Source organism: Muntiacus reevesi, chromosome 14, assembly GCF_963930625.1.
Source record: "Muntiacus reevesi chromosome 14, mMunRee1.1, whole genome shotgun sequence".
Lineage (NCBI taxonomy): Eukaryota > Metazoa > Chordata > Mammalia > Artiodactyla > Cervidae > Muntiacus > Muntiacus reevesi.
The window spans coordinates 10072089-10099846 of NC_089262.1; the positions used below are offsets into that span (position 1 = coordinate 10072089).

General features: G+C 38.7%; 1 protein-coding gene across 1 annotated transcript in view; it reads right to left on the minus strand.

The window, feature by feature from the left end:
* CTNND2 (catenin delta 2) overlaps positions 1–27758 on the minus strand; it is a 1077052-nt gene that overhangs the window by 850558 nt on the left and 198736 nt on the right. The gene's annotated exons all lie outside the window — the stretch shown is intronic.

A 27758-nucleotide genomic window follows, 5' to 3' on the forward strand; every position in this document is an offset into this window, starting at 1 on the left:
CAGCTCTTCAATAGATGTAAGTCTATTTGGTTCCTCTTTTCCTTGTGAGGTTTGGCAGACCATGTCTTTCAAGGAATTGGTCTATGTCATCTAGGCTAAAATATTTGGGGGCACAGAGGTGTTCATAGTGTTGCTTTATTTTTCTTTTTATTTCTGTACAGTCTGCACTGGTCCCCCTCTTTCATCTCTGACGTTAGCAGTATATGTCCTTTCTCTTTCTTTCTTAGTTATTCTGGCTAGAATCTTATTGGTTTTATTAAAATCTGCTTTTGAAAGAACCAGTGATTGGTTTTATTGATGTTTTTTCTATTGATTTCTTGTTTTTTATTTATTGATTACTGCTCTAATACTTACGAGTTTTTTCTGACTTTGATATAATTTGTTCCTTTCAAAATTTCTTAAGGTAGAAACTGATTATTAATATTAGATCTTCCTTCTTTTCTAATATATGCATTTGAATACTATCAATTTCCCTCAAAGCACAATTTTTACTACAATCTACAAATTTTGCAAGTTTTACTTTCATTTTCATTTACTTAAAAATTTTAAATTTCTTTTGAGATTTATTTTTAAACCAAAGTATTAGTAAGTTGTATTTAAGTATTCTATTAAAAAGGAAGCAAATTTTTTAAAACTGCCACTAATCAAGTCAATACCTATCAATGAATATCTGTAGACTAGCTTTGCCCCATTAAATCATAATATTGAGAACTGAAATGATATTGTAGGTTTTATATTTCAAATATTTTACTCTGTCATTGTATGAATGTGTATGTTGCTCAGTCATATCTGACTCTTTGTGACCCCATGGACCGTAGTCTGCCAGGTTCCACTACCCATGGGATTTTCTAGCTAAGGATACAGGAGTGGGTTGCTATTTCCTCCTCCAAGGGATCTTCCCCAGCCAGGGACTGAACACATGTCTCCTGCATCCTCTGCATTGGTAGGCAGATTCCTTACCACTGAGCCTCCTGTGATACCCCTCACTGTATGGATAGAATGGAACAAACCAGAGTAGAGGTCAAGAGTCCATCTGAAGACAGAAGGGAAATAAAGGGTCAGAAGCATAGACGAAGCGGAGGTAGAGATGGAAGGAAGGAGATAGTGAAGAGGTAACAGAGAAGAAGAGGGCTTTTAATTAATTGACTTTGTGCAGACAACGAATACACATCATGGCCCTGGGCCTTTTGCTTGGGAACTGGGATGATAACTGAGGCATCTGAGGATTTGGATTGAGAATGACAAGAGGGAAGATTGGGTGAGTGGAAAAGGTGGTTAGTTAAGGGTATGCTGAGCTCACAATGTCCCTGGGGCATGAGTAACTGAATTAAAAAGTCTAAATAACTGAAGATAGTGTTGAACAAAACTTTTATATGCTTTTAGCAATGTAAGTGAACATAGGGAAAGGAAAATATTCTTCAAAGATACAGTGAGAGGGATAGAAAAGAGCCAAGAGGGAAAAAAAAAAAAAAAAATAAAGGACAAGAAGAGAAAGAGGTGACTCCAAGAGGGGAAATAAACAACTCTGGCCCATGTTCCCTTTCTCTTGTTGGCATCTCTATAAATTCTTGACACATGGACCTGTGTATAATCCACAAGCTTCTTTACAAAATGAAAATACTTGCTTAAGAAAAATTTTAATCAGTTCTCTGTGAAGTTAGAAATTATAAGGATGAGTGTGGATATCCCACAGGTCATGGCACACATGGCAAAACAAACAAACAAACAAAAAGGATGAAGTGCTTTGTAGAAATCCCATTTTATTGATCTTCAAGTCTTTGTCAAGTCACTTATACACTGGGTTTTAAAATGTTTGTGTGTGTGTTTAACATTGTTTCAGTACTTACTGAAAATTAGTTTTTGATTCAAAGATTTAATTATTGAAGATGATAGCCCCTAACGTTATGCTTCCAGTTTATTGTGGGACGAATGACTTAATGAATCAAATCTCCATTTGGTTTATTAAGTGTGACTGGAAAGTAACGTGCAGTGAAAATCTACCACATAGTGATACTCATCTGTGAGCTTTTAGTCTGCACTAAACGGGTATATCTTGTGTCATCTTCTTGCACGGCATCTTTTTTTTTTTGTTACCTGTCCACTCACTGAGGCCAACAGTCAACACAAATACCAATATAAACTTGCTAGAATTTCTTAAAAATTCAACAATGCCTGTAGGCTTAAAAAGAGATAGAGATGTAATCCACAAAACACAAGTCCAAATGAACAAGTGAGCTAAACAGAGAGAAAGGGAAAGGCTTTTTTTTTTTTTTTTTTTTTTAAATGATCTATTTGTTGTTAAAACAAGCTGACCTACAGAAATTAGAGGACTGGGGCTACAATATAAACTTACTCCACTGAAAAAATACTTAAATTGGTGAAGACAGAATCTGGTGAATTCCAGATTATTCAGAAAAGATTATGTTTCACCAACATCATACCTCTTCAAATGTGACTTTTGTTTTATTAGACAAATTTTTATTTTGGTTAACCATTATATCATCACTCCAGACCACTCTGTATAGAATAATCATCTAGGGTGTTTAGCTGAGTTGTCAAAATCCTGAAGGGGGTTTTTAAGATAATCATAAGTCACAAGGAGATATTTTTCCTCTTATATGAAGGCACAACAGGCTTCCTGAGTGTCTATTTCTGCTTTAATAAGACCTTCCTCTCCATGACGGAATCTCCGAAGAGGCACATCCTACACTTTGACATCAACTAGGAACTTTCCAGGTAAGCAATTCCATCATCAGACGTCAGAGACAATAATTGCATTTCAACAGATCTGCAGGACAGACGCAGGCAACTGGCAGTTGAATGCTCAAGACAAAACTGTGTGAAGTATAAAGAGACCCAACTTAGCTGACAGCTCAACAACAACATCAAATTCATACATTACACATCTTACACAAAAGTGATTAAATAGGCATCACAAAGAATTTCTATACATTCAATATTTATATTCATTTTACTATTCCAGCTAAGCAGCTGGAACTATATTCTGAGATACTGAATTACTGTTGTTAAGTTTTATAGGTCATTATATTTGTGATGACACTGTATGAGGATGTAGTTTTCCCCACATCATTTACTATAATATAATCTGTGTGCTGAGCTTCTCTGGTGGCTCCATGGCAAAGAATCCGCCGGCAGTGCAGGAGCTTCAGGAGACTCGGGTTTGATCCTTGGGTCAGGAAGATTCCCTGGAGGAGGGCATGGCAACCCACTCCAGTATTCTTGCCTGGAGAGTCCATGGACAGAGGAGGCTGGCGGGCTACAGTCCATGGGATCACAAAGAGTCAGACGCAACTGGAGTGACTTAGCATACATGCATGCAATCTGTGTATTAACATTCACAAAAAAATACCTGTACATAAATATAACAATGAAAGCATAAGATAAAAAGGAGTGATGTGGCATACTCCTTTATATAAGTTCCCTACTGCATAAGTATGTTATCTTCCTTGGTAGCTAGTAAAGAACCTGCTAGCCAATACATGAGAAGTAAGAGATGCGGTTCGATCCCTGGGTCGGGAAGATCCCCTGGAGGAGGGCATGGCAACCCGCTCCAGTATTCTTGCCTGGAGAATCCCATGGACAGAGGAGCCTGGCGGGCTATGGTCCATAGGGTTGAAAGAAGTGACTTAGCACACACGCACATACTAGAAGTACAGGAGCTTCATCATAAACTCAGAAAACTGTATGGCCATAGATATTTGACATTTATATAAATTTCATCTGTGACAATAAAAACAATGCTGAGAAAATATCTAACAATTCTATCAGTCAAGGTAGGCTGGGTTATACTACAGTAAGAATACCCTAAAAAAACATAGTGGTTAACCCAACAAAAAAATTCAATGAAGATTAATTCTACAGTGCCCTTCCACTCTGTCTCTGAGTTTGGCCAAATAATGTTTAATGGCAAACATGACACAGAAAAGGCTTGAAAAGCACTTGTATGATTGGGTTTGACCCCTTTCTCGTGCTCCAACCACTGCTATGAAAATATGCAAAGATGAGCCTAAGAGACTCAGAGAGAAGACTTGGGTGCCCAGTTGCTTCAGCTGACATCCAGCTGACCCTAAGCATTTGAGAAGTGCGGCCAAAATCAGCAGAACTGAGCTAACATCACAGTCTGAAAGTGAAAGTGTTAGTTGCTCAGTCGTGTCTGACTCTTTGTGATCCCATAAACTGTAGCCCACCAGGCTCCTCTGTCTGTGAAATTGTCGAGGCAAGAATAATGGAGTGGGCTGCCATTTCCTCCTCCAAGGGATCTTTGTAACCCAGGAATCGAACCCAGGTCTCCTGCATTGCAGGTGAATTTTTTACCATCTGAGCCACAAATGCTTCTTACTGTGTACCTCTGAGCTTGTGTGGTTGTTGTTACACAGCATTGTTTTGATAACAGATGACTGATAAATCAATTGATCTTCCGGTATCTGAATGTATCTCCCAGTTTATTTTCCTGTCCTGATGGATACCATTTAAAATCAGTTTCAAGGCTACATCTAATGTCAGCTTCCACAATCCACAGACCAAGAGTTACATAGAACACACGAAGGAATACTTTGTGAGTATACTTTGTGTTATGCTATTTCTTTCCAAGATATCACATGTTAGCATGAGCCATTCTCCTTGACCCAGTGGAGCTCTGCTTCTTCCACAGTGTTTAGCACTTCTGTCCACTGGCATCATCACTTCTCTTCTCTTCCTCCTTCCACACACAACCGCAGAGATAACTCTGTGTCATCACCTCTATCTAAGCCACCCTCCAAAGGTCAAGGGCTATTATATTGGATCCTGAAGGTGAAAATCCAAGGGGAAGATTTGCTTGCTCTTCTGCCGAGATGTGAATACAATCCCTTCACATATGGAGGGCTTCCCTTAGACACTCTTCAAGAACACCCAAGTTGCTAACTCAGTTTTTCTCTCTCTACTCAGAAGTAGCGAGTCCCTCTTTTCCTGGAATGCTTTCTTCCATATCTTCTGCTCTACTCTGTAGATTCAAACAAGGCCTGACTGATGACTCCATTCTGAGCCAGACACCCAAGCTCCCTACTTAACCTCGAGGAGAGGCTGAGTACCTCATCATGTCAGCTTTAGATACAATGTCACCTGATGCGAAGACCCAACTCATTGGGAAAGACCCTAATGCTGGGAAAGATTGATTGATGGCAAAAGGAGAAGGGGGTGGTAGAGGATGAAATGATTAAACACCATCATCAACTCAATGGACATGAGTTTGAGCAAACTCTGGGAGATGGTGAAGGACAGGGAAGCCTGGTGTGCTGCAGTCCATGGGGTTGCAAAGAGTCTAACATGACTTAGCAATTGAACAACAACAACTCCAACATATACCAATAGGAGAAACCTGCCACAGGGAAATTGAGGGTGATGTTTTCAGGAACATAAATCAAATTCCTATAGGATCAGATATAAAAGAAATTACAAGATGCTTACCCCTTAGAAGAAAAGCTATGACCAACCTAGATAGCATATTAAAAAGCAGAGAAATTACTTTGCCAACAAAGGTCCTTCTAGTCAAATCTATGGTTTTTTCAGTAGTCATGTATGAATGTGAGAGTTGGACTATAAAGAAAGCTGAGCACTAAATAACTGATGCTTTTGAACTGTGGTGTTGAAGAAGACTCTTGAGAATCACTTGAACTGCAAGGAGATCAAACCAGTTCATCCTAAAGGAAATCAATCTGGAATATTAATAGGAAGGACTGATGCTGAAGGTGAAACTCCAATACTTTGGCCACCTGATGTGAAGAACTGACTCTTTGGAAAAGACCCTGATTCTGGGAAAGATTGAAGGTGGGAGGAGAAGAGTATGACATGGCTGGATGCATCACTAGCTTGATGGACATGAGTTTGAGTAAGCTCTAGGAGTTGGTGATGGAAAGGGAAGTCTGGCATGCTGGTATGGATGTGCAAAGAGTTGGATACAACTGAGCAACTGAACTGAACTGATAGGATCAGGTAAGTAATGCACATGAATGCAGGGGTTGGTTGGGGCTAGAGTTGACTGAGTGAGTGAGTGAAAGTCACTCAGTCGTGTCCAACTGTTTGTGACCCCATGGACTATACAGCCCATGGGATTATCCAGGCCAGAATACTGGAGTGGTAGCCTTTCCCTTCTCCAGGGGATCTTCCCAACCAGGGATCAAACCCAGGTGTCCTGCAACACAGATGGATTCTTTACCAGCTGAGCCACCAGGGAAGCTCTCAGAGGTGACTGGGGTCTGCTATTAATAGTTGCATCCAAAGCAGTTAAGGGCTACTCAAGCTCTTGTCAGTCCATCCCAAGAAAAAATGTTTCAGTTTTTCAAATGCTCAAAAGAAATAAAATATATTTAGTTGGCCAGTAATTTTTAAAGACAATCTTAACCTGGTACAAACAAAATATATATCTAAGCTAACCCTGATGCTAGGAAAGATTGGAGGCCAAAGAGAAGAGGGCAGCAGAGAACGAGACAGCATCACCGACTCAACGGACATGAATCTGAGCGAAATTCAGGAGACAGTGAAGGACAGAACAGGCTTGTGTGCTGCGGTCCATGGGGTCACGGAGTCTGACACAAACTTAGCCACTGAACAACAACAACATAATTTCGTTACCTTTGAATCAGGAAATGGCAACTAACCAAAGGGGGCTGATCCAGTTAGAGGATATTTCCATTAGGAAAATGGCATCTTTAGAATAGGAAAACCTGAGAAGTACCTGAAGCATGCTGTTTATTGAAAGCAACACACTCCCATCTTACCTTTAACTGAGTTTTGCTGTCAGAGTGTAAGAGAGGGGCATTCACAGGCTACCCAGGCAAACCTGCATTGTCACTGTCAAATTGCGGCTTCTGCCAACATAAGTGTGTACTGAAATAGAATCTTCACCCTCGTTCTAATGCTTATTGAGCAACTGTTTTGCTCAGGATATTGCTTTAGTTGTGTAAGGTATTTGGACTGGAAGAAAACATCGTCTCTACTCTCAGGAAATAGGTAACCACACAGGAGAGTATCTGGTAAACAACGAAATTTACGACTTTCAGAATTTCGTGTCTGGAAAAGGCAATTTAAAAAAAATGGATTTGAATTATTTATCTGGGTATCTTGTATATTGGCCAAATAATTTGAATTTGGAATAAAGATATAAAATATACTTTGATTAGAACCAAGCTCTTTGATCAGAACCAGTTAGTACCTGAAATAGTTAAGGAATATTTTCCTGGAGGGAGAAAATAAAAAGAATGGTTTCTTATCTGAAGGATTTTTATAGAATCCTAAGAAACACTTAGCACTTACATTGGGATCTTCATCTCAAAGCATCATTAGTCCACAAGACTACAATCTTTGCATGTTTCATGAGGAGGAGAGAAGAGAAGAAAGAAAATGATTTCTGAATCAAACATTTGAACATGCTGTTTTAATAGCAATGACTAGAAGACTAGACGTAGTCAAACTCCTTTTAAATTAATTATCTAAGAAGTCTCAAGAGCACCCTTCCTATCAATCTTGTTTGCGCTTGACCTCAAAGGACCACCTACAAAGGTGTGAAGAAGGCTCACACTTCAGTGCAAATCCATGCCTGGCCTTGGCTGACATTCACTACACGAAGATTAATTAAGAAGGCTTCTCAGAATACAGATGCCTACCTAATGAGGACAGAAATGACACATACCATTTTTCACTTTGGTCAAGACACAGATGACAGAGTAGCAGATGGTTAACTTTACCGTGGACTTGATGAAAATACCAGTGAGCGCCTCTCAGTTCTCATGTGGTAGAGTGCTGAAGGCACCACAGTCATGCAGGGGGATCCTGGACCCCAGCCCTACGCATCACGGATGCAGCTCAAGTTCTGTTTTCCAGATAACAGTGTGCATTAGTGGAAGGCACTGAGGTTTAGAACTAAACATGCTGGTTTTAGAGAAGTCCATTTATATCAGCTGTAATGGATGTATCCCAACCTTTAACCCTGAATAAGATGAATGCACTTAAGCTCACATCTAAATGAATACACATTCAGCTTATTCCTTTAGGGACCTTCTGTCCTGCTGAATTATAGGGTAGTTTTTGCAGTTAAGTTGTGGCTTAGAGTTGGGAAAAGGGGAAAAACTGCCTAAGTAAAGTATATTTCCTCAGTCTCCTTCCCTGGAACCTGCTAGAATGAAGGAGAGTAACTGATATAATCACATATACTAAAAACAGAAAATATCTACAATACAGAGCCAAAAAGCTCTCCAAAGCTTGACCAGAAAGTAGATTTCTCTGGAATTAAGAAAGAGAATTCTCAGAGTCTCAATCAATGATCCATTTTCAGATAATTAAACTAGAGAAACTGAAAATGAAGCCAGAAGAGAAAGAAAAAGAAAATAACTACAAGCATTCAAAGAGGTGGCATCTGTCAATGGGACAGAAATAAATCATATCCAAATGACTAATCGAATATCTATAAGGGGAAAATATGACACTAACCTCTTCTTAGATAATCCAGTCCTTCACCTGGAGATGGGTCTCCAGTCCAAAGAATGGTACAGATTGTGGATAGAGAAATACACACAACATCTCTGAGCAAGTACACCAGCCAAAAATACTTCCCCCACCCAATTTCACTCTTGAGCAAATTGTGGGCAAGATCTCCCAAAGAGATCTTTATTAGAAAAAGAAAAGAGGAAAGCAGCATAAAACGGAAAAATAAAAGATGAGAGAAATAATTCAGTAAGCTACAAAACCACTTATGTAGCCTGATCCCATTTGTATAAGTATGTATGTATATGTAGGCATAGGAAGGTAATACCTTACATGAAACATCTGAAAATATAAAGATATCTGAGTCACAAGCTAGAGGAAGGAAGGGGGAATTTCTACTCTTTTTTTCATATAGGTTCATTTTGATTCTCTTGAAATATCATTAAAAAAAAAAAAAGATCTGAGTTGACCTTACTCTCTGGAGAGAATGGACAACTCTCCAGGGAAGTACTGCAATGCAGCATCAAAGCTGAACCTTTACCCTATCCAGCCCCTGCCAAATGCTCATCCTCACATGCTCAGTACTCCCCGGGTCCTTATCCAGCCCCCACTGTGCCACGCCCTGAACTGCTCCCCTACAGCAACAAGCAAACTCTCCTCTCTCTTTGCACTGCCTCCCAGGCTATGGAGGACTTTTGGGTGTACCCCCTGACGCAGGTCTTCTGGTGTTCACATTTCATGCAATACTTTCCTCTTGAGCATGAGTAGCACATGGAACTTGCTTCTAACCAAAAGAATATGGCACGGTGAAGGTATGTTCTACCCTTGACCACACTATATTACTAAGACTCTTCTTGCTAACAGGCTTGCTCAAGAGACTCCTGGAGACTTGATGGGGTAAGCAGTCACAACAGTAAACTTGACATGGCCAGAACTGTGGGTGGCTTCAAGGCACCCTCCAGGCTCTCACTGACCGGTAAGTAGGAATGGACTCTCAAACCTATAGGTATGAGGGAGTGAATTCTTCCAATAACCTGAGTGTTCCATACTTTGGCCACCTGATGTGAAGAGCTGATGGCCAAAGACGCTGATGTTGGGAAACTTTGAAGACAAAAGGAGAAGAGGGTGGCAGGGGATGAGATGGTTGGATAGCATCACCAACTCAATGGACATGGTATTGAGCAAACTCCGGGAGATATGGAGGACAGGGAAGCCTAGTATGCTACAGTTCATGGGTCACAAAGAGTCAGACACGACTTAGTGACTGAACAACAATGATAACCTGAATGAACATGGAAGCGGCTTCTTCTTCAGTTGAGCCTTCAGATGAGAACCCAGCCCAGCTGATACTTTTATTACAGTGATGTGAATTTCTGACTAGAGGACCCAGTTAAAGCATGCATGAACTTCTCACCTGCAGAAACTGAAATCATACATGTACTGTTTTAGTCAAAAACAAAGTAAAGGCAAAATTGTGAAACTGAAATTATTTCCTTTGGTGTGATCTGAATCATGGTGCTAAAAACATGAGCAGGCCAGGTGAGAAGAATAAGGAGGGCTTTTCAAGATCTGTGCTCCCCAAACACTTTTAAAACATCAAGTTCACTGATGCAAATTTTATATTCAGTAAAATTTACTCTTTTTAACAGAAAGTTTAACTAACATTAACAAACATCCAGATATGTATAAGGACCACCATAATCAAGATGCAGAATACTGTTATCACCCCAAAGAGCATCCTCCAGTCTCTGTCACCAGGACTCCCCAATACCCAGGTATCTATGACATGTTTTCCATCTACAGTTTTGTCTTTTTGTGAATGCCTTTTAAACAGAATCATACACTATGTAGCCTCTTATGTCTGTCCCTTTTCCCTCAATCTAATGCTTTTGATACTCATCCAATTGTTTCATGGATCAGTAACTCATTCCTTTTTCATTCTGAATTTGTTTCCCAGGAAGTTCCTACGATAAGAAGGTGAAACGTAGGCATTCCATCACTTTTGACAACTGTGACTTCAGAAGCAGAGCAGGCTTGTTAGATCCCTTCTTCTCCCGATATGCACAAGCCTAATGAGGTCTTGTAGAAAATCCCCCATCTCCACTCAGAAGCAGAATGATGCCTCCCACCTCTGCCTTCTGAGTCTCAGGGAAGTGATCCAACTGGTAAAAAAAAAAAAAAAAAAAAAAAAAACAAACCTCAAACAAATCCAGAATTCTAATGAAAAGCAGTCTGGAAAATGTATCTTTACCTTTCCAGCCTTAGAAGTCCAGAAAAATTTTGCTTCCATTTTTATCTTTACCTCAAATATGGTCCAAAGCTGGGAACAAAGGTTATGTGACTGACATAGCACATAATAAATGTTAAAAGTTCCAGTTTTTAGATTCATCTTAAATAGATATTTTAATGTTCTCTTTCCACTCTCTCTGTTATGGAAATCACATTTTTAAACCAATATTTTAGATTGGCAATAATTTGTGATAACAAAGTCTATAAATTAAAAAGGGACTCTGCCTAAAAAAAGAAAGAAGAAAAGCTTCATAAAACCTTGAAGGTCTTCAAATGCCTTCATTGTACATAACTCTCACTGTCTGACTCTCATTAACCTCTTGGAGCTTCTGTTTCTACATCTTAAATGGAAAATGATAGAGTTAAATATTTCTAAGAACTTCCAACTGCAAGTTTCTCTATTTTGTTAATTCTAGGGCACTAGTTAGGACATTAAATGATAACTCACATATGTTCAGAGCAACTACAGTAACATGATTAAAAATATGTTTTAAAGGGTGATTTTTTTTTTTAACCTAAGGAATAGCTGAGTAGGTTCATCAGTGGTAAAATGTGAAAATACGCAGTGGCGAGTACTCAGCTATATTACTTTTCTAGAATAATACAAAATGTGCCCTAGTTTCTTAAGAAAGGAGAGTCATTAAACATTACGAAAGGAGGCTGAAAAATCTCCTACAGCGAAAAGCTTTAAGTAAGAAAAGATTACATCCTTCTGCAAGGGTTTAATTATGGCTCTTTCCAGACATTAGAGAGATCCTAGTACTTCTAATAATTATAATAACACTAACTGTGATTCTTTTATTTACATACTGATATATCTGCTGGGATATGTTCTTCTGCACAATCTGAATAGCAATGTCTAAAAACTAGAGGTTTATTTTCCTTGCATGATAAGGCTGGAGGTGTTTAGTCCAGAACTCCATGCTGGAGCTCAAGGACGCTGAAGACCCACTTTCTCTTTCTTTTGCTATTACTTATGAACTTATTTTTGGCTGTGCTGAGTCTTTGCTGGTGTGAGGGCTTTTCTCCAGCTGTGGTGAGTAGGAGCTACCCTCTTGTTGTGGAGCATGGGCTTTAGGGCACACAGGCTTCAGTAGTGGTGGGTTCACTAGCTGTGACTCCTGGGCTCTAGATCACAGGATCAGTACTTGGGGTGCTTGGGTTTAGTTACTCAGTGGCATATGGGATCTTCCAGGATCAGGGATTGAACCCATGTCTCCCGCCTTGGCAGGCAGATTCTTCACCACTGACAGGCTTTATCTTTCTTGACACTTTCCTATCCTGGGGGTGCTGCTGGCCAACTGAGCGCCATGAATTGCTTCTGTAGTTCCAGGCATCGGTCCACAGCTGAGGCAGGAATAATGGACGAGGACAGTACACTGACCATTACAGGAAAGCAAAAACTGTCTCCAAAAACTCAGCACGTTTATGCTCTTATTTCTCAGATATATGTCAGCCTCACTACAGAGGATTCTGGAAGATAAAATTCAGCTTTCCCATTTTGATTGCAAAGGTTAAAAGGGGAGAAGGTGGTGGAACTTGGACTATCAGTAATGTCTGGCAGAGACCTCAAAACTTCAAAGAGTTTTTACATTTTTTCAGGACATCAGCAGCTAGAGTTAACTCCCAGTTATATATAGTCAAGAATTATCTTTTATTCAATGATTACTGACTCTGGGAAAATGCTCAGCTACACTGTGACATGGTGTGTCTGCGTTTCTTTGTATAATTTAATCATGTAAAAGCTTCTCTTTTCTCTGATGTGTTAAGACACTTGTCAAAACGTCAGATAAAATAAGATGATGAACTAATACTGCATTCCAAAACGGTACACAATAATGCCAAGCACTTTTGGAGTTATTTTTGTTTTTCTTCCTGCTTACGAAGAACATGCAGTGAGGTATAAAAACAATGTTCAAAGTTAAAATTTATACAGAAAGCAGGACAAGCAGCCCAGACAGAACCACTTCCAGCATTTTGAAACGGTATTCAGATTATGTGAAAAGAACACAAATGCCGTTGTCAATTAGTATAAGATCGACTCTTGTTAATATAAACAGATTTTGTAAAGAACAATATTTTAATATTAAATTCATGTTCTGTAAGCTAAAACATTCTGCAGTAAAGCTTCCATCTATGTATTTTTAAAAAATAGAAAGTATGCTCATTTAAATAAGATTAAGCAAAGATACTCTAAAAATCATACTGGTAGATTATAACCAAGAGGAGCTTACTCAGGAAAACGCCTATAGTGTTTCACTTAAAATCCATGAATGCCGTGTATTCTGTGATACATGGAATATAGAAACATCTTCCTTGTAAAATTAACCTAAACCCAGAGGGATCTTTAAATCTAGTGAGAGAAGAGATATACACAGATAACGCAAATACCAATTAGAAAGTACAGTGGGTCCCAAGAGGGGTGGAGGCAAAAGAGAGATGATTGTTCTTTGGGGAGGCTTTGGGGAGCCAAGAACAATTAATTTGGATCTCGACCAGCTTTGCTCTGTCTCTATGTCCTAAATCACCTGGAGATTTAGGCTAAAAGGATGCACTAACCCCTCCTCCAGACTGGGACTGTTAACAACCAACCAGTGACCAAATCCCATCACCTTCAGCTCTCTCATCCCACTCACTCCCCAGGCTACTTTCTTGGGAGAGGGGATTGTTTTCTCTCTCCTGGAGTTTTGCAACAATCACATGCTTCTCAGTAAGGGCCCTGGGGTCACTTTTTTCCCAAAGGAAAATCTGATTATAGTACTCCCTTTCTTTAAAACACCACCACCACCGTAATCATCACCATCACCTCTATTGTGATTTGTTCATTGTCTACAGAACAAAAGGACAAATCCTTGTGATTGAACACACTGCCTTACACGATCCCTAGGGAAATGGCCCAGCTCTCAAGTTGGAAGGATGGAAAGGATGATCCAGAAAAGTAAAACAAAAGCCCTGAACCCTCTGATTTCCTTGGAAATCTCATCTCTCTGGTCCTCATGCCTGCACTTGGTGCATCATCTGGTCCCAGAATTCCTCTGAAGTCAAGAGCAAACAACCCTACTAGTGCCTGCTGGCAAATGTAAGCCCATTGCTTGCTCTCCAGGGACCACAGATTTCGCCCTTGGATGGCCAGTGGGAGTGTGCCACACTGGTTCTATCCTGGAGACCAGACACGGAAGCCTTAATGACTAGACAGAAACAAGAAGAGGGGGTTATTTGGAGAAACTTTCATAGTCAACCAATTCTACTTCTAACGGAACATCATCCACCAGGGACACATGGGGCTTCACTAAGTAAAAGTAATAAGCCTTGTCTTTGAATAGTATTATTGGGATTATTTCTTTGATTTCAGCAAACCCCACAGAGAAGCAAAACCAGTCTATATGATCCACGTGGTAAACAGAGGCGATACAAATTAGGACAGTATCTTAATGACTTGGTTCCACTTCTTACCTTACTTTGGGCTTTAACTAAAGTCTTCAAGGCCTGGATTCCAAGATGGCAACCCTCTTCTCATCTATCCAGGCTATTTTTAACAACTCCCCTTTCTATGATGTCATATAGCACATTTGTTATAGTTTTTATTCTATAATGTATTCAGTCATTACATACTATTATCTACTTCTTGAAAGAGGCACACATTCTCACTTGTCTTTCCAGTGCTGGCATATAATATCACAATAAATGTTTGCTGACTGGTTAAGTCTATATATATTAATAGTTGAATGAACAAATGAATGGATTTTCTCAGGACCCTGTGTACACCTAATTTTCTGATTCTTTTACTATATGATGTAAATGTACAGCATGTTTCTTATAAGGCTCCTCAGTTGTTCTCAAAATTCCAGCTCAATAAATCTGAAGAGATACAGGGATTAAGTCTAATTTTAACTGGATGAAATCTTTTAACAGTTCTAAAGTTGAGAACTCCCAGGTTTATCTCCCAGGTTTGAGATACAAAACCAAGGTTGTATAAATAGATTAAACTAAATACTTCTTGGAAGTTAGAAAAAGATGGAGTTAAAGATTAAATAGTTGTTAAGAAGCCTATTTTCTGCATACTGACCTCACATATAGAAAAAGCAACATGAAGGATGTCTGAACTTTCTCCTTCATCAGTTTATCCCTGGAAATTCTCTAGGGCAGATCTTGTGGGGGTGGGGAGAGAATTTGAAGATGATCAACCACAAACTTTAACTTTATGTAATTAGTGTTTTCAGCAAATATTTTATGTTGTTCCCCTTTTCAGCAACCACAGCTGAAGCTTGGGACAATGGGTTACCACAAGGGCAGATAGTCAGTGGACAGAAGAAGGGTAGGGATGTGATATTAGCAGTAAGGTTTTTGCAAACTTACTCTTTTATTCTTTGCCATGGCGAAACAAAATACAATGCCATCTTATCCACTGGCGATTAACTTTAAACATATGACGGCGAGCAAGTTCTCATCCCTGATCACTCCATGTAACCCATACAGATGCTACTCTTTACATTCAAATGTCTTTCTCATTGACTTAGTTCTCAAAGTGAACTACTGGTCCTATTTGATGATACTGTTTATAATGTAACTGGCATAGTCCTAATTTTAACCTGGAGAGCATTTTTATCACTGGCCACTTACAAACAGAAATGTAGTTTTGTCCACTTCAAGTGGTTTAACACCAAGTTATACTACATAAACACTCAGGTTTTACTATTGTCTTTTTTTTTTTTTATGATTTTGTAATCATGGCATCTGGTCCCATCATGTCATGGGAAATAGATGGGGAGACAGGGTCAGACTTTATTTTTGGGAGCTCCAAAATCACTGCAGATGGTGACTGCAGCCATGAAATTAAAAGATGCTTAGTCCTTGGAAGGAAAGTTATGACCAACCTAGATAGCATATTAAAAAGCAGAGACATTACTTTGCCAACAAAGGTCTGTCTGGTCAAGGCTATGATTTTTCCAGTGGTCATGTATGGATATGAGAGTTGGACTGTGAAGAAAGCTGAGCACCGAAAAATTGATGGTTTTGAATTGTGGTGTTGGAGAAGACTCTTGAGAGTCCCTTGGACTGTAAAGAGATCCAACCAGTCCATCCGAAGGAGATCAGTCCTGGGTGTTCATTGGAAGGACTGATACTGAAGCTGAAACTCCAATACTTTGGCCATCTCATGCGAAGAGTTGACTCATTGGAAAAGACCCTGATGCTGGGAGGGATTGGGGGCAGGAGGAGAAGGGGATGAGAGAGGATGAGATGGCTGGATGGCATCACCGACTCAGTGGGCATGAGTTTGAGTAAACTCCGTGAGTTGGTGATGGACAGGGAGGCCTGGCATGCTGCAATTCATGGGGTTGCAAAGAGTCAGACACGACTGAGCGACTGAACTGAACTGAACTGAACCCATTTTGGCACTACTATTGTCTTTTAAATTAAAAATGAAAGTAGATATTCTGAGGCAAATATCACATAAAAATAATATCTCATATTTCTGGTGTGTTTACTACATATCACACACTGTTTTAAGCTCTCTACAGATTAACTTTGAAATTCTCACAATCTCTTATGAGGTAGATAATGAACAATCAATATATGAACAGGTGAGGAAACTGAAAGAGAGAGGGGTTAAATAAGGCAATAAAATATGCATTACAACACTTCTAGTTATGGATAACTCTTACCTCTTGGGCATTCATGCATTGCTACATATTAGCCACATGGGATTAGGCAAATTATCTTACCTCATTAAACCTCATCTGTCAGATGGCCATTGCAATTGTACATGCTTGTAACTGGGGAGGATTAATAAGATAATGTGTGTGGCACAGTGCCTGGCCCAGAGTAAGTCCTCAGTGATTTTCAGTTACCATTGTCATGACTAGGAATTCAAGCACTGATCTCTAGCCTTGGATCTGAACTAATTGGTGTAATTTTGGAGAAGATACTTCAGCCCTGTGTTGCCCAGTTTCTTTACCTGTGGAGTGAAATGAGCTAAGCTTCCTCCATTGACCACATCAAGAGCACAAAATCACATCAATGTTTGCAGAAGCAGTCGGTCATCTGTAAAGAACTATATCCATACAAACTATCAATTTTATTAAATCAGCTGGAAGAAAATTGCTTTAACCTTTCATTCTACAATTACCACTTCAGAAAGTTTCAGGGTCCCCGAGCTCACACAGCTAAATGTTTTCACAACATTTTTAATTCCAAAATGGGAGATGATTCAAAAAAAGAAGAGAAAAGAACAGCTTTCCAGAATACATTCAACAAAGCAACTCTCTGAGCTTGTCGTGGGACACAGATCTGTCTCGTCAAAGTTTTACAGCCCTTGTTTCGATAATGATGGGTGAAATTCAGTAAATTTAGTGATCCTATAAATAACACGCAGACATCAAGAAAAATTTGAAATACTTTCAGTGTTCTTAATTCACTAAAAAAAATAGATGTTAAGATAAAATTAATTTTATAAGATAATTTAAATAAAAACATTATAGTGCAGAGAAGATCAAACTAATTAAATATAAATTCTCTTATTTATTTTAAACTCATTTTCTGATGGTGTTGAGTAAATGGGTAAAATTTAATACTTTTAAAAACTAGAGATAAAAGCATTGTTTTTCTATATAGCAACCAATAAAATAACACTAAGCAGTCATTCGTTTCAGTAACTAGAGCTTAGTAACTTCCCACAGCTGTCATATTTAATGACTTAGCATAGGTTCAAAACAAATAAATCCAAATATACTGGTTTGAGAAGAAAAGTTCTATAAAGTTAACTTTTGATTAATTATATGCAGTAGTGAAAATGAGGAAATGGTACTGAAGTAGTGTATGAAAGTAAGATTATTTCATAATAATTCTTTCTATATGAGCCTGAAATCAGGCTGAAGATAAATAAAAACAAAGGTATCATCTCAGTCACTGCAGAAGAGGTATATACACATAGTTGCAAACTAGATTAAAAGAAGAAAAGAATGTGAACTTTAGATATTTTATATCTTTCTGTGAAAAATAATATTGAGTATGACCAGGCAGAAATAGTAATTATAGTCAGGATCTTATTTTCTTATTTCAGAATGAAGAAAAATAACACAAACGGGATATCTCTCCAACACCATTTGCTGTTTATTCTATTATTAGGAAGGCTGAGTTAAAAATTATTTACTTCTTGGAGAGACGGTTAGCATGTAGATTACAAGATACAAGCACTTAGATGTCCAAATATGCATGTATCCAGGAGGGTTCTTTTTCTAGTATTTTCATCAGAAATATAAGCCCTCTATACCAACAGCCACAGTATCATTAGAATATCTGAAAACAGTTCCAATCAAATAGGGAGAAATAAAGTTTAACACAGAGTGACAATTTTGTATCTTTCCTAGGGCAAAAATTAGAAGAAAAATTGTGATGGATCTGAAGACTAAAGTGGTCTGAAAAGCACAATCAACAAAAACTAAACTGGCCATCTCGACCTACTATTCTCCTGAAGAGGGGACCCAGGAAGCACCCTGAGGATATCAGTTCAGTTCAGTTCAGTCGCTCAGTCGTTTCCAACCCTTTGTGACCCCGTGAACTACAGCACGCCAGTCCTCCCTGTCCATCACCAACTCCCAGAGCTAGCTCCAACTTATGCCCATAGAGTCAGTGATGCCATTAAACCATCTCATCCTCTGTCTCCTGTCTTCAGTCTTTCCCAGCATCAGGGTCTTTTCCAATGAGTCAGTTCTTCACATCAGGTGGCCAAAGGATTGGAGCTTCAGCTTCAGCATCAGTCCTTTCAATGAACATTCAGGATTGGTTTCCTTTAGGATGGACTGGTTGGATCTCCTTGCAGTCCAAGGGACTCTCAAGAGTCTTCTCCAACACCACAGTTCAAAAGCATCAATTCTTCAGCGCTCAGCCTTCTTTATAGTCCAACTCTCACATCTGTACATGACTACGGGAAAAACCATAGCTTTGACTAGACAGACCTTTGTTGGCAAAATGTCTCTGCTTTCAAGTTACACCCATTTAAACAGGTCAGGTCTGTGACCAAACTGTAGGTCTAAGAGCAAGCTAAGTAAATGATAGTTTAATTGTTCAATTTATTCCCTCTATTTAATTTTGTTATACAGAGAATATATGTTTGCGTGAATGATGTCCTAATTTATTTATTTTATTTTTTCTTTTTCTTTTTCTTTTGTTTTTCATTTATTTTTATTATTTGGAGGCTAATTACTTCACAGTATTGTAGTGGTTTTTGTCTTACATTGACATGAATCAGTCATGGGTTTACATGTATTCCCCAACTCGAAAGACTTTTCTTATGATTATATCTGAAAACAAAGTGAACAAATCTTAAGTAAGAGGGTTCCTCTGGTGCTAAAACTGGTAGAAAATGAAAAAAGGAAACCCCTACAAAAATGCACTGGCATCCATCTTCCAGAGAAACAAATGCTTCAACAAATCTTTAAATGTTTTCATCTTCTTAGGAATGATGACTTTAAAAAAAATTTTTTAAATGAACATCGCTATAATTTTCTAAAGACCATTACCTGAAATTCTATTCAGGTAAGGTTATAGAGCCTAACACCTGTTGCTCTAATTGCTTATTTCATTTAAATATATTATAGAGCAGTGTGGATGTGAACTTGCTCTCAAGGCAAGAAAATTTAGATTGGAATCCACTCTAAAATTTAATACAATCTGAGCAAGTTGCAAAATCTATCACAGTCTTGACTTCAACATGGGGATAAAGCAAGCTTCCTCCCAAATAAGTTGTAAAGATTCAGAAAGCTAAAGAGTGAAAACTTCTCTGTACTATGATACATAATCCTTAACTGATTACATTATTATGATTATCATGTAAGAAGCAACAACAATAGCTATGTAAAAATAAAATATCTTAAGCTTTTGGGAGAAGGATTTTTGACTTAGATTGAATATCCCTCTGTTGTCATAAACCCAGGCAGATGGAATTTTTTAAAGATTTAAAAATTTAATATCCAATACTCACTGGGCAAGACTTCATTTCATGGCCAGTGAAGATCTGAACTATACTGGCATGCATAAACTCTTCATTTCCTCATTTTACATAAGAATATCACAGGAGACTATCAAAACCTTTACTGAACTCAGAAAGCATTACATGTTCAAATTATCACTGCTCTTAACTGTATGGGGGAAATCTATTTTTCGAAAAGGGAAAAAAAAATTAAAAGGCAGTTTGTAAAAGTTCCTCCTTAATGAATTGTGATTGGCACTTTGTGATGACTTTTTTTTTTTTTTTACAAATATTCACATATAATCGACTTAATAGTTACTTCCCAAACTTTCCTCTTAGTCAAACAAGTCTTTCTACTCAAGGAAGAGATCCTTTAACCAACTACAGAATACTGTCTAAATCATAGCTGCATGTGGATAGCAGATTTCTTATCCTGCTTCTTTACTGGAAATTCAGTTCTTAGAGGTCTTGCTAGGAGTCAATACTCTACAATGCTTCAACTCATTAATAGCTTTTTTAAAGAATATTTTATATGTCTTAAAATAAAGAAGGAAAAGTGATGGGTCTGCCTTTGAAAAGCTTACCCATCAATTTTCAAGTACATGATTTATCAAGATAGAACTTGATAGCTTTCAGTGAATGGTATTAGATTCATGATCTCTGAAGAAGATTTAGCTTTGAGACCAGGGACCAGGCTTGATCACTCAACAGCTTTTGTGTAGCAGAGTTTTATTAAAGTGAAAAAGGACAGAGAAAGTTTCTGACACAGACATCAGAAGGGGGACAGAGATTGACCCCCTTGCTAGTCTTAGCAAGGGAGTTATAGACTTTTTAAATTGGTTATTACAGTAAATCAAAAGAATGTCTCAAGGTTGTAAAGGCCTTACTAGACCCACTCCCACAATTTACATTTTGAGATAACAGGATTAGAACTAACAATAGAAAGATTTTACCAGACCCATTCCCATAATAAACATTTTAAGATGACAGGATTAGTCAGAAGGTTCTCAAGAAGGAGAAACTGTTCAAGCAGGATACACTGTTGTTATATAACCATTAGTACAGAGTTTAAGCTGAGTTGTGTTGTGTAATCATCAGCTCTGGACTTAAAGAAAAAAACAAACAAAGTTTGTCCTTTTCTTCTTGAGAACTCCAGACCCCTACCTCCTCCTAGAGAGCCCCAGATCTCTTTCTCCTCCTTGGGGACCCTGGACTTCTTACCAACCTGCCTAGGAATTGACTCTGTCAAATTCGTTTGGTTTTAGGCTTCCCAGATGGCACTGGTGGTAAAGAACCCGCTTGTCAATGTAGGAGACTTAAGAGACAGGAGTTGCATCCCTGGGTTGGGAAGATCCCCTGGAGGAGGGGTTAGGATACTGCAGTACCCTTGCCTGGAGAATCCCATGGACAGAGGAGCCTGGCGGGCTATGGTCCATAGGGGTCACAAAGAGTTGGACACAAGTGAAGCGACTTACCACACATGCATGCAACTGAAGCTCAGTTTGAACTGGTTTAAGAAAGAAAAAAAAAAAGACAAAAATCAAACATCAAAAAATAATTTATTGGAAAGATACTGGGACGTCTCACTGAATTTTTCCAAAATTTGGACAACCAAATATTCTGGATTTCTTCATAGCTCAAAACAAATCCTCCAATTATCCTAAACTTTATATGTTAGATAACCAAATCCTATGCAGTATATACTGCTGGGACAAAAAGACTCAAAGAAATGTGCTAACATGTCCATAATGGTTCAAATTGGCACTCAGAGACCATCTGCCCTCTGAGCCAACTCAAATACTGGGTAACTAGAACTGTACACCCAGTGGGGGCTTAGGGTGAACCAATCAGACATCTCTAAGCTGGCTCGTCTCCAGCAGGAAACCTTTGAATTCCTTCCTAGCAGGCCTGCAGTGGCACTGTGTCATTATAAAGTCATAATGCTTAAAAAAATGTAAATCCTACCAATACATTAGGATTTAATTAGGCACACAGCTAAGAAGTTTAAGTGATGGAATCACAAATGAAGGAAGTTAACAAGATGAAAATGAAATTTCTCATTCATTCCTCATGTGTATATTATCAAAAAGGAAAAATTCAAGCAAATACCCAGATACATCGCATTATTGTGAATAAGGAAGATGACTTAATCTGCTTCCATTATTTTAAAATTAAAATTAGTAATGCTAATGACATAGTCACATGACCTCATAATTCTTAGCTCTATCTAAAACTATTAATTTCATCTACTGTTTCTTTCTACCTGTAATTCCTAACAGTTGTTATTTACTTAATTATTCATTCATGCATTCCACCAAAAAATGAAGTCATCTCCTGTTATGAAAACAGAAAGTACAGGAGTCTTGATACCAAGAATTTTGCTATCAAATAAAAACTTTTGGAAAAGGAATAAAATATATTTCACTAAACTTAGCTATTATCACTGTAAGTATTCCAACAATTTGAATGAAATAGGTGGATTAATTTCATTTACTTCCATAGAACAGTTCAATAGCGATAAGACATCAGAACTCTTGGAATGGATTTTATATAATCAATTCAACCTTGGTGGTTAAGAATGAAATCTATTACTGCTGCTACTCAAATTATTAACTAACAAAATAAGGGCAATTTTCTTCATTGTAACCACTGAGCAAAGAGCAGCCTCTACATGCTAGATATTATGAGAGGACCTTCATATAGTAAACAGAGGAAGGAAGACTGGAGCACTTCCCACAGTATAAATCAAATACTGCTAATGTCCTTGATATTTAAGTAGGACTACCTGGGGTTCCTGATTTCATTTTGTGAGAATCCCCGTCAGTCTAAGATTTATGCAAACCCTGAAAGTCTTCAGTTGCTCAGTTGTGTCCGACTCTTTATGATCCTGTGGACGGTAGCCTGCCAGGCTCCTCTGTTCATGGGATTTCCAAGGCAACAATACTGCAGTGGGGTGCCATTTCCTTCTCCAGAGGATCTTCCTGACCCAGGGATCAAACTCACGTCTCCCGCATTGCAGGCAGATTCTCTACCACCTGAGCCACCAGGGAAGTCCAACCTTAGGGCCTGACATTCTTCCAAGTATCTTTGGCTGAACTCCCACTTTTGTAGGAAAGATCTCCCTCATCTCTTAAATACAACAACCATTCCATGTGCAGACCAAGATGAAGAACATAAGTTTCTCTTCATGATTTTCCCCAGACACTGGCTGGGGACAGATGTCAGACACTGGCTGTGCTAGGACTTCACAGGCCTGTGGTTTCAGAGGATTTTAAGTCACGGCAACACAAAGGACCTAATTATCAGGGGTTCTAGACACATGTTTCTTTATTTTTTTATGAAGAGTTTGACTTAGTGAGAGAAAAGATGATCTACATATTCTACCAGAAAGTTAAAATTTAACATAGTTAAGTGTAATCAAGGAGCTTCAAAACACTTCCTACACTCTCTTTTCAGCATTTTATTTATAGACCATCTCATGTAATAATCTGGCAATAAGTAAAACTCTAAAAGCTAATTTAATATATATTTTCTTAGCCAAATATCCTCCCCTCTCTCAATTTCTTAAGTAACTAAAGAAACTCCAGACTTACTTTTGGGCTTTAGGAACTCATCCAAAGTTTGAGAGGGCATGTATGTTTAATTACCTAAGAAAGACTGGTGGAGAGCGATTCACTAAGTCCATATACACTAAGACTATGCATTTCCATGAGATCATAATAAACTAACATGTTATTTGTGCAAGCTATGTTATAACTTGCACACATTTCATCATAATTCTGATACAAGATGGTCCCCATTTTACTAGGTAATCAAACTTAGTTTTGGAGATTTGGTACATATCTTGACCAGAGCTATTCAATAAGCAAATGATGGAAGAATCTGAAGCAAATCTACTGGTGCCAAGTATCTCATGTTCTTTCACCATGCCAAATATTGGGCCAAATCCCATACCAGTTACAACAAGTAAATCCTTAAAACAAGATGGTGTGGGCTTCCCAGGTTGCTCAGCGGTAAAGAATCTGCCTGCCAATGCAGGAGACATGGGTTCGATACCTGATCCAGGAAGATTCCACATGCCCTGGATCAAGTATGTCCATGTACAACTATTAAGTCTGTGCTCTAGAGCCTGGGAGCCATAACTACCGAGTCCACAAGGCACAACTACTGAAGACAGCATGCCCTAGGGCCCCTGCTCCTCAACAAGACAAGACACGATAAGCCACCACAATGAGAAGCCCACACGCCCCAACAAAGAGTAGCCCCACTCATTGCAACTAGAGAAAAGCCTCACAACAACAAAGGCTCAGCCCAGCCAAAAATAAGCAAAGTTATTTTTTAAGAAATGACATACTTCACCTCCTGGAGCCAATACTCACTCTGTGCCATGATAGAAACTCTGAAATTTTAACTTGTCCTTGAAAGCAGCAGAAACATTTCTAGCCTAGTTACGACAATTGCCTTTCCTCTTAATTATCAAAGTTCATCAAATGTCTTAGTTAAGTCTTTATTGGACGTGCTATGAAGGCAATATTTTCTAATGCTACAAAATAATAACTGGTTTATTGCGAGATGCCAAATATGTAAAAGTTAAGAATACTTGAGACCAGAGGGAAATGTTTCTTAGCATGTATGACAAATGTACATATATTCAAACTTGGCCAATATTCAAAAATTATTCGTAATATTTATCTTCAGTGATGGAACACTGATAAGAATGTATTTATTAACAAATTGAAAGTCAGATTTCAAAAATGATTAATATATGGAGAAGCCTTCAGATCATTATAGCTCAGTTCAGTTCAGTCTCTTAGTTATGTCCAAATCTTTGCAATCCCATGGACTGCAGCACAACAGGCTTCCCAGTCCATCACCAACTTCCAGAGCTTGCACAAACTCATGTCCATAGAGTCAATGATGCCATCCAACCATCTCATCCACTGTTATCCCCTTCTCCTCCGGCCTTCAATCTTTCCCAGCATCAGGGTCATTTCCAAAGAGTCAGTTCTTCACATCAGGTGGCCAAAGTATTGGAGTTTCAGCTTCAGCATCAGTCCTTTTGATGAATATTTGGGACTCACTTCCTTTAGGATTGACTGGCTTGATTTCCTGTGTCCAAGGGACTCTCAAGAGTCTTCAACACTACAGTTCAAAAGCATCAATTCTTCAGCACTCAGCTTTCTTTATGATCCATGATCTTTATGATCTTTAAGATCATGGCATCTGATCCCATCACTTCATGGCAAATAGATGGGCAAACAATGGAAACAGTGACAAGCTTTATTTTCTTGGGCTCCAAAATCACTGCAGATGGTGACTGCAGCCATGAAATTAAAAGACACTTCCTCCTTGGAAGAAAAGCTATGACTAACCTAGACAGCATATTAAAAGAGACATTGCTTTGCTAACATAGGCCGTCTAGTCAAAGCTATGGTTTTTCCAGTAGTCATGTACGGATGTGAGAGCTGGACCATAAGAAAGGCTGATTGCTGAAGAATTGATGCTTTTGAACTGTGGTGTTGGAGCAGACTCTTGAGAGTCCCTTGGATAGCAAGGAGATCAAACTAGTCAATCCTAAAGGAAATAAGCCCTCAATATTCATTGGAAGGACTGATGTTTAAGCTGAAGCTCCAATACTTTGGCTACCTGATGGAAAAAGCTGACTTATTGGAAAAGACCCTGATGTTGGGAAAGACTGAAGGCAGGAGAAGAAGGGGATGACAGAGGATGAGATGGTTGGACGGCATCACCGATCCAATGGACATGAGTTTGCGCAAGCTCCATGAAATGGTGAAGGACAGGAAAGCCTGGCATGCTGCATTCCATGGGGTTGTAAAGAGTCAGATATGACTGAGTGATTGAAAAACAATGCTGCCACCCATTTGTCAAAAGGGCTGCCATTGATTTTTGCTTGCTGATGGATTCCCTGAGAAGGCAGTAATAACTAGTTGTACTTTTTGATACTTTCCTAAATTTGTCATTTGCCAACACCCCTGAGAACATTCCTTCTATTTTCTAAAAATCACCGCCTTTTGAAATCATCCCCAAGGTAGACTTGCAAGGAAACTGGCCATTATCCTTAGCAATATGAGTCCCAGATCTGACTACTGGGATCTTCCACATATTTCATGAGTCACTTATGTCTTTGAGATATTCCTTTTCAGTTTAAAGTTGCCTAAGTTTTCAAGCAAGAATCATGTCTCAAAAAACCAAAATGTGCCTCCTGCAGATGTTGATCCTTTTTTCTAGCTCTCTTAGATGTCCAAAACCTATTCAGCAGGCATTTCCTCCTACTTTTCCATAACAAATATTTGATGGCAGCTCTGTTTTGTTTTTGATTTTTTTTTCATTATTTTTATTTGGATGTGCCAGACCTTAACTTTCAGCATGTGGCATCTTTGATCTTTGTTGCAACATATAAGATCTTTAGTCCCAGCATGCAGAATCTTCTAGTTGTGGCACACAAAATCTTAGTTACAGCATGTGGGATCTAGTTCCCTGACCAGGAATCAAACCTGGGCCCACTAATATGGGAGCTTGGAGTCTTAGCCACTGGGCCACCATAGAAGTCATGATGCCAGCTCTTACAGTCCTTCTTCCCATCTTACCCTATCCCTCCCACCCTCTGACCATAGTCTGCAAGCCAGACATCATTGGCACTTCTATCTGAAACTAATATGACTTGGCTTCTGGGCTCTTTATAGGACTGAGTATGCTGCCCCAGAAATACTGGGGCTTATACCAATTCATGTTTGGGAGCTTATTTTTGTCTACTGTATAACTATACTGCTAAATATTTTTTAATATAATACTTAAACATTTAAAACTGTATTATTGATCTGCCATGGGATTGTCTGGTGTGTATCCTCAGGTTCTGGTCTAGCAGATCATTTTGGAAAGTTGCCTCAGCCCGTGAGGATGACTCAAATAAATAAGATGGACAAGAATAAGTGATGGCAGAATGTGAAGAACTGGGAACTCCAGGAGATACAGCCTCTTTGCAATACAGTTTGGTAGTTTCTCAAAATGTTGACCTTAGAGTTATCAGGTGACCCAACAATTTCCCTTTTTAGTTATTTATCCAAAAGAAACAAAAATGTATGTCTAGACAAAGCTTATATACAGCTACTCATATCAACATTATCCCCAATAGCCAAAAAGTAGAAACAACCTAAAAGTTTATCAACAGATGAATGAGAAGTGAAATGAAACATATCCACGGAATGGAATATTATTTGGAAATAAAAAGGAGTGAAATAATGATATATACTACAATACGGGTGGACCTTGAAACATTATGAATTGTGAAAGCAGCCATTCACAAATGATGATATATTTAGGATTTCATTTCTATGAAATGGCCAGAATAGGAAAATCCATAAAGATAGAAAATATATTGTTTCCTAGGGCCATGAGGTTTGAGGAGAATGGGTAGTGACTGTTGATGGTATAGGAATTATTTTTTAGGGGACAAAAGTGTTTCAACATTAAATGGTGGCAATGGTTGTACAACCCTGTGAATATACAAAACCACTGAAATGGGTGAAATGTGTGGCTTGTGAGTTATATTTCAGTAAACTGATCTTTTAAAGATACCTCAGTATGTATAGAAACGTAAGACTTAGAAGCAGAGAAAAGTATACAGATAGTCTAATACAATGATTTTTTTATAAGCACAGGAAAATGTCTGAATTGGTTATCCACTGCTGTGTAGCAAACCAGCCCCAACCTGGCTTGAAACCACAAAGGCTTATCTTGGTCAACAGTGTCCAAGTATCAGACTGCAGCCTGGGCCCCTTGACAGGGGACTCAACAGTAGATGGCTCATTGGAAAGGCTGGCAAGTTGACACTGATGTCGGCCAGTAGTTCAGACATGGCTATGAGCTCAGGGACTGAGCATTTCTGCACACAGCCACATCTACTTTCTGGTGACTGGTTTCTAAGAATGAGGATCCCAAGAGAACCAATGAGAAGGTGTACCACGCTTAATGCACAAGGGTTAGAAGTCAGTGTCACTTCCAC